Source organism: Antedon mediterranea, chromosome 9 (assembly GCF_964355755.1).
Source record: "Antedon mediterranea chromosome 9, ecAntMedi1.1, whole genome shotgun sequence".
Lineage (NCBI taxonomy): Eukaryota > Metazoa > Echinodermata > Crinoidea > Comatulida > Antedonidae > Antedon > Antedon mediterranea.
In genome coordinates this window covers 13,699,215-13,709,956 of record NC_092678.1, presented here as the reverse complement: position 1 = coordinate 13,709,956, position 10,742 = coordinate 13,699,215, and the positions used below count along the sequence as shown (strand labels likewise).

The following is a 10,742-nucleotide window of genomic DNA, read 5'->3' as shown; positions in this document are numbered from 1 at the left end:
GTGACAGGACTCGTTGTATGTACATGTGTTGCGACACAATGTGACACAGAATTGCAGTTAGAAAATGTAAAACGTGTCTCCTGTGGATTTTTCAAGGAAAAGTTTTCGTTATTTGAACTTCGTAATGAAGATGAGTCGGTTAGTATGTTTCGTTTTTTGTTCGTGGGTAGTTTAACAAATATTCTTAAATTATTCATTTTATTTATAATGCGCGTGTTTTGTTTACTAATTATTTTTATTTGTTATTTTCGTTCAGAATTTGTCTCTGTGTAGGAAGGGAGATGTTTTTTTCAAAGCAGTGGCATTTTTAGTGACTGGTATGGTGTTAACGCTTGTTTTTCGTTGAATGTCTTCAGATGTTTCCTCTAGTCATCAAAACAAATTATTATAAACACCATATTGTATTGATCTCTCTAATTAATTTTAGATGTGTTATCATTTATCTAAAATGTATATTTCTCAATAATAAGCATTTACTTTATAAATTTGGTAAAAATACATTTATAATATTCCTTCTTATTGAAAGTGTCGTTACAAACCGTGCGTCTCAAATTTGTTTCCCTTTGTGTGCGTTTTTATATCAGTACGTATTGTGTCTTTCTTAAAAGATTTAAAATTGAAAACACGTATAAAATGAAATTCATTTTGAAATAAAGAAATTGTATTTAAATTTAATAAGTCTATGCTTTATACATTTTGTATGTTTATTTTTGTAATATTACCTATATATAAAATATAACTACTGTTAAAAATACTACTGTTTAAAATAAAAAATAAAAAGTAAACAGAATATTTTTAATCACAATCATTTAATATGTATGTTTGCAATTACATTTAACAAATTTAAAAACTTCATACACGAGTTAAACAACACGCAAAGATCAAATTTCATTTTTGTTGTTGATGTTAAAAACAAAATGTATTTCAATACACATTCTATTGTAATACACTTTACAAAATATAATTTTTAATCGCAATCATTATTATGTATGTTTGCAATTACATTTAACATATTCAAAAACTTTTTTTTTGTTTGTTTTTTTGTATAAATAAATTAGAAAAACATCATACACGAATTAAACAACACGCAAAGATAAAATTTCATTTTTTGTTGTTGATGTTAAAAACAAAATGTATTTCAATACACATTCTACTTTAACAGAAAAGAAAAAATTAAGTAAAGTCAAGAAATAAACTTATCATTAATTAAAATAGGAAAACTACTTTTACAAATTTACACGGACATAAATTAAGTCAAAACATAATTAATTTATTAATTAAACAAATCTATTGCAATACACAAACATAATAATAATAAAAATTCAACAGAAAATAAAACAAATTAAATTAATTCGAAAAATTAATTTACCATGAATTAAAATAGGGTAACTACTTTTACAAATTTATAAAAAATAAATATTAAGTGAGATTTTGGTTTACGGTTTATTTTGTTAGGATTAGTTGTTGTTATTTTTTCCAGTCCGATTCCTCGTACCATGCTACCAACTATTTCAAAATTGACTTCCTTTGATTTTTGGAAATCTAGAGTCAAACCTTTGATTTTGCAAACAGTTTGTCTGAATCAAATTTTATACACGTTATTTTTCCAAATCCATTCCCCATTGTTCATCAATAGCACTTACAAGTACCCAGTTTTGTTTGAATTTACGTTGAATGGATGTGTGTAATGTATTGCTTGTTCAGTCAGTCTTGAACTTGTCTCTTGGTAATATTTAAATCGTCTTTTACATTTTGATTAAGTCGGTCCACACCACCAAAACTATCAGGATGCTTAGGATCTTAATATACTTTTCTTAAGTACTCATTCATATTCATTACCCTCATTCACCCAAATGAAAATTAAAAAAATAAATCAAATACTTAATAACACGCAAAGATCAAATTTCATTTTCGTTGTTGTTGCTTTTAAAAGAAAAAAACATAACCTTTATTTTAACACACATTCTATTTCAATATAATTTATAACCATAATAATAATAAATTTACCGAAAAGAAATAAGAATTATAAAATTATGTAACATTAATTAAAAAAGTGTTAAGATATTATTTTAAATTTGTACAAATTACAATTGGTAAAGAATCTTATTAAAAAGTTCTGAATCATTTGTAATCAACTTTATGGCTTTATCGAACGCATCAACATTGATACAACGTAAATGAAAGTAGTTTAGCGCCCATTCAAAAGCGCTATTGTCCACAAGTTTCAATGCCAGAATTGGTCGAAAAAATGTTAGGAGTTGTTCATATCTTGAGCCGTGAAAGTTATAACGTTCAACCATGTCCTTCAGAATGAATATAAATTCTTCTTTGAAAACCTTCTCAATTGTTCTCATTATTTCTTTGTACTCAAGTTCGGTAGTTTCTTTCTTAATCTCCGCCTCCAGCACAGGGTTCAGGTACTCTTCTGCAAACACCTCATCTTCTACATCGGCTTTTCTTGCCAGAAATAGGTGGTAGTCAACTACCGATGACGTGTTGTCGTATAAAATCCTCTCCTCTTCAGAAATTATTCTCGATCTATAATGTTCGTCTTCTTCAGTATTAGATACATTATTGAAATCAACGTTCATTGGAGGTGGGGGGTTGAATCGCCATTAAACGCGTCATACAATTTGAAGTCTAAAGCAGGAAAACTGTACTGTTTTCAAATTAACAATCTGTATATATATAGTAAATCAGGTACCGTGTTAAGAATAAAATAAATTACATATATCATACTTAATTCAATAATTCATAGAATAAATACCAACGCAATTACTAAGTATTCATTAAAACACTCTCATATTAATAAAAATATATTAATATTCACGAATATTAAAACATCTCATTCATTATTCATTGGACTGAGATCGCTACGCTTACAAAAACAACGAATTATGATTGGTAGATTAATTCATTAGCGCTATGTTTATAAGGAATCTTATTGGTTCATTGCCTGATGACGTCACATACCCGCTAAAATCACAGGATTTGAAAAAATAGACAGCGGATTGATGTTATGATTTTGTTCTTATACAAACATAAAAAAAAGCAGTAATCAAAGCTGATTAAACTTGTAGATTTTATTCATTAAAATATACTATAATATCAGACTTCTCAATGAAGGTAAGCACATTATTTTTAATTTTTATTTATTTATTTATTTATTTATTACCATCTTTATAATAATATATATAATGCGGTTATGTAACTAAACGAAAAAAAAAAAGGATAAAAACTAATAAAATAATTAAATAACTTTTAATATCTTTGAATATCTCAACAAGGACAACGAATTCTAATTTCATTAGCATTATGCTTATAAGGAATCTTATTGGTTCATTGCCGGATGACGTCACATACCCGCTAAAATCACAGAATTACAAAAAAATGACCTGTCCACGCCTCACATGTAAACTAATTCCATGGAAAGACAGCGAATTGATGTTATGATTCCTTTACAAACATAAAAAAACAGTAATCAAAGCTGAATAAACTTGTGGATTTTATTCATTAAACTGTACATCAGACTTCTCAATGAAGGTAAGCACATTGTCTTTAATATTTAAATGTAAATATTTATTTAAACATTATGTAATACATGTATTACGTTTGAAAATTATACGTAAAACTATCACTCATTTACTGATTATTCATTAAAACACCCCTCATATTAATAAAAATATATTAATATTCATGAATATTAAAACATCTCATTACTTATACATTGGACTGAGATCGCTAAACAAATTAATTAATTCATTTATTCATAAATAATACCCTTTAAAATATTAATATTCATAAAAACTACTCTTCATAATTAATTCATTTATTCATTTATTCATAATAATACCTTTTAAAATATTAATTATTCTTAAAAACTACCCCCTCATAATTAATTAATTTATTAATTAATAATACCCTTTAAAATACTAATTATTCATAAATACTACACTCATAATTAATATATAAATATTCATTAATTAATTTATGAATTATTCATTGGACTGTACGGGATATACTACTTTGAACTCCAGCCAGTAAAGCACAAGAAAGATATAAGCAAGCTATGTCTGCAGCAATGTTAGCTGCAAGGTACGCTAAGAGAAAGCAAGTGAAGAGCTGTAAGAACAGTTAGAAACCCAATAACTGATAGGAAGTATGAGCAAGGCTAAGAAAAAAAGTGTAACATGCCAGCAATCTGTGAGTCTTCAGGCATAGATATATATATCAACTAAAGTAGGTTACGTATCTAGGCAGCTGGTTACATAAGGACAGAGAACTGAAGAAGAAGACTGCAAGGAACAGGTGAGTGAATGTTAGAGGAGTGATATATGACGAGATCAAGGAAGCTAGAGCCAGGTATAAGACTACATGACTAGACCAGTAGGCATGCATGGGGTGGAAAACTCGATGTCAGATAAAGAAACTGGAGGCTGTTGAGATGAGACGCAAGAGAGCTATCAAAAGAGTGAAACTATACGTTAGACAAATGAGGGATAACATTCAAGAATGCAGGCTCTGATATTATGGATATATGCAGATGAGGGAGAAGAATGCTATAATGGGATGGATAGCAGAAAGAGTAGGAATGAGTAGAAGACCAAGAGGGGGCTGAGAAAGAGATGGACACACTGTATTAGGCATAATGGAAGAGAAGTGGATCTAGGTATAGTACTGTAGATGGGGATCGAAAAAAGGGTGGAGGACAAGAAGGCCTGCCACCATAAGTGGACAAATGAGATTATGATGATTAAGATATTGCTAAAGAAACTCTTTGATAGTGGAAATTGCAACACACTATAAATTAAAGAAATACTGACAGCACAATAATATTTAGTTTGTTGTATTAATAAAAGTCAACTAAAACCTGGAATAACTCCTAGATTACTTCTATACTGAGAAAAGAATGAATTAATAAAATGAAGGCTGTGTTCATTCGTCCAGCATTACATAGGGCATTAACATAACTTTATCCTAACCTTAAACTCAGTGTAACTATCTTACTGCACTATGTATTGTAATTCCGGACAAATAAACAAAGCGTAAAATTATAAAAAAATAACACCTATTGTAACAGAGGATAAATCGTAAAATGAACTTGATGAATTACCTAGGTTTCTTTTTGCCCGAGATTGTCGCAATTGATCTGGAAAACACAGGCGATCGTTTGGTGGACACATCTGCTAAACAATTGCTAAGTTTAGGTAAAACATCTGGCAGATCTACAGTACAAGAAAATAATAAACAGAAAAACACATGTATGTGAATATGTACACAACAATAGTCAACATTTATAATAACAGACAAATCCCAGAATTAGGTAATTTGCTGACAGTAATATCCAATTTTTATAATAAATATGAAATAGAAGTATATTAAAACATAAATTACAAGAATATGGGTGGAATTTATTAGTTTCAATATTATATAAATATTAAACATGAAACTTACGATTACACTCCATACAGCAACCACTTCATTCAGTTTGTCAATTTGTTTGAGAAGCTTTTCATCAACTCTGCTCAGCTCCACATTTTCTGATTCATATCCATATCATCAATCAATAGAGAACAAAAATATATCAAATCATAGTTTGGCAATTAATAGGATTCCGGTGTCAAGATACAATGACACATTACTACACCTACAACCAAGTTACATAGCAGAATTTTAATATAGCATTTGTATTTGATATTGACTATGATCAGCATGATTTACAATCAATGAACATGCTCCTGAATATTGTAATGTTGTAGAGAAAACCAAAAAACAAAACAAAATGAATTCATGCTCATTATAATGTGACATTTAAACAGAGAAATGTATATCAAATGAAAACTACCTTGAGATGTTCATCCATCTGTCCCAGCAACGCTCGAAAGAACCAAGAAACCATTAACGACCTTGGTCCGGCTCTTTCCAACTTTAATGATTTGAACATTCGACACAACTTAACGCAACTAGTAGAAACGTTTCGTCAACAGGAAAACAGGCTTTAGGCACAAAAAAGAAAAAAAAAACAGTTTCGTATATTTAATAGGCTATGGTCTATAAAACCCACTATATTCAGATAATTATATGACAAGAATCGACTGGCAAAAACGCCTCAGATGCTATCTCCGGGCATCTAGAAAAACCCTCCCTAGATGATTATTTTCCCATCGTCCCCCAATTTATCAAAATCCTAGATCCACCCCCGTTACTTGGGAAGGAAATAGAAATGTCTGAGAAAGAAGATCTCCATAGATGGCTATAACATATTTTCTAAATCAAAATGAAAAAAGACTACACTAATTAATTATACTAGTGAAAGACTGCCACAAAAATTGTACAGTAGTATTACATGATACCTCTTTGTCACAAGAATGCTTGCAGATGGTAAAACAAAAAAGGTGGAATAGAAATTTACCATTACCAATCAGGTACAACAATATCACTAGCCAATACTGTCAATGGCTTTTGAGGTACACCCACTGCTTTATGTTTTCCTTACTTTTAACAAATATAATATACAATAAAATATATGTTTACAATTTAACAAATGCTGGAACAAATAAGAAAATTTAAATACCAATATTAACACATTTTTAAATTTAAAAATTTTCTTTTAATAAAAAAAAATATGAATTATATATTATATGAATAATGAAATGCATTTTAAAAATAAATCTAAAAAAAATACAAATCTTGTTAACATCATATTTTCTTTCTGCTGATTCTTTGTGAATATGTTTACCAATTACAACATCAACATTAATTGTCTTAGTTGATCAAATTAGCAATTGAAATGACCTACCTGTATGTCTATTTTAGCCTATCTTTACAACAGTAAACAAGGAGATTACAAATGCACTCTCTACATCATCATCGATTTACAATTAAGGCTGTACAATAAAAGTTTGTGTAAAATAAAAAATGTTTTGAACAATGTATTTACATTACATTTTTACAATAAACTTACTCAGTCAATTTCCCCTAGCAAAAACCACTGTGCCTGAGAACTGCTTTCTGAAATTCCTCATGGGATGACAAATATTTCTTTTTTTTCTCCTCATTGGTTCCTATAGAAAACAATCAGTCAAGCAAATTAGGAATACATGGCCAAAATTTATACTGTCAATGAATTTATACTGTAGGAAGAGTTTGAAAACAAGACAGTGTTGTTGCTTTTCTCATTCTCATCTTCACTTGATGAATCCAAGAAACGTTTGTTGGGACTCTTCATTCCATTTCATTTACTAAGGAGTGTTAGTAATGTTTTTGGTTGAGGCATACTCTTTCATCTGAAAACACACTGTTTATTTGTAGTACTAGCTTAGTAGCTAGTTGGAAGTCTTTGGTAATGTACAGTACTTTCATTAAAAAAAAGAAGCACTTATTATAATGGAAAGGTTTGTAATTGGATGGATGGGTAGGGTTAAATAATCCTAAAACAATGGCTTGTATTATGTTGGCAATATACAAAATGAGAGAAAACAACAGTCTTGTTCACATGTCTCGCTGATTGTGAGCCACACTTGACCGATGGATTATTATAGGAATCTGGTAAAAGAAAGAAAAATGTGAAGCAGTGGGTGTACAGTACCTAAGTCATTAGTAGATGTTGAATAACAGGTTAGTGTGGCAAATTATCTTAGGCTTTAATTGTAATTCAATTTAGCATTGAAATATAAAAGTCCAGCAAAAAAAAAAATTAAATGCTGGCAAATTACAGTAATAACAAATGTATCTATTTCTTATAACTAGTTGCTGACTAACAACTTGAAATTATCAACAATTATAATTAACAATTTATGGAACATTCCATTTAATTATAATATTTTGTGAATCATGGTTAGCTCAGTGAGTAAAGACTATTGATATCAATACTCACTCAGTTAGTACAGTCGAGTTCGAATTTGCGAAATTTGTAAATAATAAAATAAATGCAAAATGTCAAAAACCATCAAAATTTAAAAAAATGTAAATGAATAAAAATTATCACTACACAAAAAAAACACCACAATTATGGAAAACAGATTATTTAAAATTATCAATTGTGAGCAATATGAGGTCATTTGTATAATTTAGGCAGAAATTTAGTTTCTATTCCACTTTTTTATTTTATGGTGACCCATTGCATACACATCAAACCACAAATACATTTTATACTGTATTTTATTTAGTTTCAGCGCGCATCATCTAATTTCGACTACAACCATCATGCACTTTTGTGTGTTGATTTCAAGTCCGTAAGCAGCTGTAGTTTTATTATTATTCCAATACCTCATATCTTAATTCTATAAATTAGCAATTCATATTTTAACATTAACATGCTGTCTGATTGATAGAGTTGAACATGCATGTCCCTCTTATTTGCTTCTTACCCTCCTATTCGACATGTACATGCACGTTGTCACTTTCTAATGCGCACCCTAGATTAATGTTCACACAGCACAATTTATCTTTATTGTCTTTTATTTTTGTAAATTCCTACTGTGTGTAAGACAATGAAGTTCCACCCAGTATTGCTTTCATTTTTAAATTTACAGACATTTCAAGGTGAAGGAATAAAAAATCAATGACTGTAAATAGTTCCGAATTTTATTCTTGATACAATAGTTTGTCAGCGTACTTTTATCAGGGATATTAATACAGTACTTACTAATCCCATGCGTATTAGTACTGTATAACCAAATATTAAGGCAGACGGAGCACAGGTTACTGCTCTAGTACTATAATAGTGCTAGGCTTAAAATAAAACCATACACACTTTTTCTGTGGCCTACCTGGTGAAATATAATATAATATATTATTTTATAAATACTAAGCATCTTTTTAATAACAATTAATAATAGGCCTATATATGAGGCTATGTTGTTAAAGGGTGTCTTTGTGGGTATTCCAAGCCTCTCAAAAGACGACCGAAGTAAACACCCAACTTTTATTTTATATTTGGAAAGAGTATAGGCCTAAGCCTAGATACAGTAGGCACATAGATACAGTACATCACATACAGTATCAATCAATCAAATTCAGTACTCACTACATTATGAATTCCATGTCATATAGGCCTAGGTAGGCCTATTCTATGAGAATTAACAACTCCCTGGGTAGGCTAGTCCTACTACTGTAGGCCCTAGCCGAACCCCCCTAGCCGAACCCCCCTAGCCTATTCACTATGGTGACTACTTCTTCGCATGCAGCTAAAGTAAAATGACGTCACGTTAAAGCGTGTCGTCACAGAGTTTCACGCATATGCAAAAGGGTGTTTTGTCTCTGCTTCTTGTGCGCTCATGATTTTACAAAATGTTTTCAGAGTGATTAATGATGGTGCGATCGGTGGTACAGAAAATAATCCGATATTGTTCCAGATAACAAAGAAGCAGATTAAATATAGTTGTTTATTCGACCCAGTGGCGTAACAGGCGGGGGAGCAGGGGGGGGGGGCGGAATACCCCCCTGGCGGATTTTACCGGGTTGAGAAGCGTTCGATCGGGCTGGGTAACAAGTCAAAAAAATAAAATACAAAGAAAGGATAGAAGAAAGAAAAAGAAAGAAAATATAAGATATAAGATAAGAATAAAATATACGATATATGATATGGCTTCAAATGAGTCAAATGAGTCACAGTACAGTATGATATTCAAGTAAGATGATATGAAATACACAAAATCCTGACTGACAACTCGTGGGAAGACGCACTGCTTATCAGTACATTAACATGCGGTCAGTTGACTGTGGTTTTTGGCGTCTTTTATCTAAGCCGCCATCGCGGGCATCTCATACACAATGGTGACGCTGTGCTGTGCGTGTGAGGCCACCTTAAAAAAATACACTCCTACTAATCGTATGTAACGCGCTAGCGATCAGCAAAACGAACGTACTTTCGTGGCTGGCTGTCACTCCAATACTCAATCTTTCACAGGCCCGTAACCAGGGGGAGATCGGGGGATCGTACCCCCCGCCATGGGGGGGAGGGGCTGTGGCTCAAGTACTTCGTGTCTGGAAGGCTTTTTCCCTCTTTGCCCCCCCTGACAAGACCCCCTTGTTACGCGGCTGATTCGACCCATTTGGCTTAAGCCCCTTTCTCACAGATGTGTCTGCAATATACCGGTACAGTGCTGGCGTCGTGCCGGTATCGTTACCGGCATATACCCATTCTCATCGGACTATCATGCCGGAAATATAACCGGTATATACCGGCTTTCTGTGAGAAAGGAGTCGGGCATATTCGGCCAATAAAAAGTCTCTTACAAAATAATTATTGAGGGCGTCCTTTATTGTTATTATTATTTGTCTAGGGATATATGGCGGCGAATGTTAGGTTACAGATTATTATCTTCCTTTGTAGCATATTTATGCAATACATGCTATGTACAGTATATTGTGCATATATTATACAGGTACAGCAATTAATTAGCCGTCATCGGCAATCTGTAAAACACCTTAGAAGGCTGTACAATTTACAAGGCGACGAAGGGTCAGGCTAGTTAAGTTAGGCACCAACAAAGAGCTAGGCCTATATGGCCTAGGCCTGCTATATAGATTATGCTACAAATTTCTTCTTGTCCCCTTATTTTAAGCAGCAATCTTATCTCATTATCCCTCCAGTTCGAAATTATTATTGTTAATTGAATTGAATCGGCGCCAAAGTGATACACTTGACTGCGCAAGGTGTCTGAAGCCTCGACAGGGAACCCCGGAATATAACGGCGTTACGTTCTCACAGAATGCCCGTCTGGCATTGCGGGGAATAT

The 10,742-nt window shown here is 31.8% G+C and overlaps 1 long non-coding RNA gene across 1 annotated transcript; it reads right to left on the bottom strand.

Annotated features, from left to right (window-relative positions):
• Nucleotides 1-2,600: 2,600 nt before the first annotated feature.
• LOC140059580 (uncharacterized) lies at nucleotides 2,601-5,551 on the bottom strand. The gene is made up of 3 exons (XR_011847231.1): nucleotides 5,455-5,551; nucleotides 5,114-5,225; nucleotides 2,601-2,678 (listed from the first exon to the last, which is right to left on the bottom strand). It is a non-coding gene; the product is annotated as an uncharacterized lncRNA (long non-coding RNA).
• Between the last annotated feature and the right edge of the window lie 5,191 nt (nucleotides 5,552-10,742).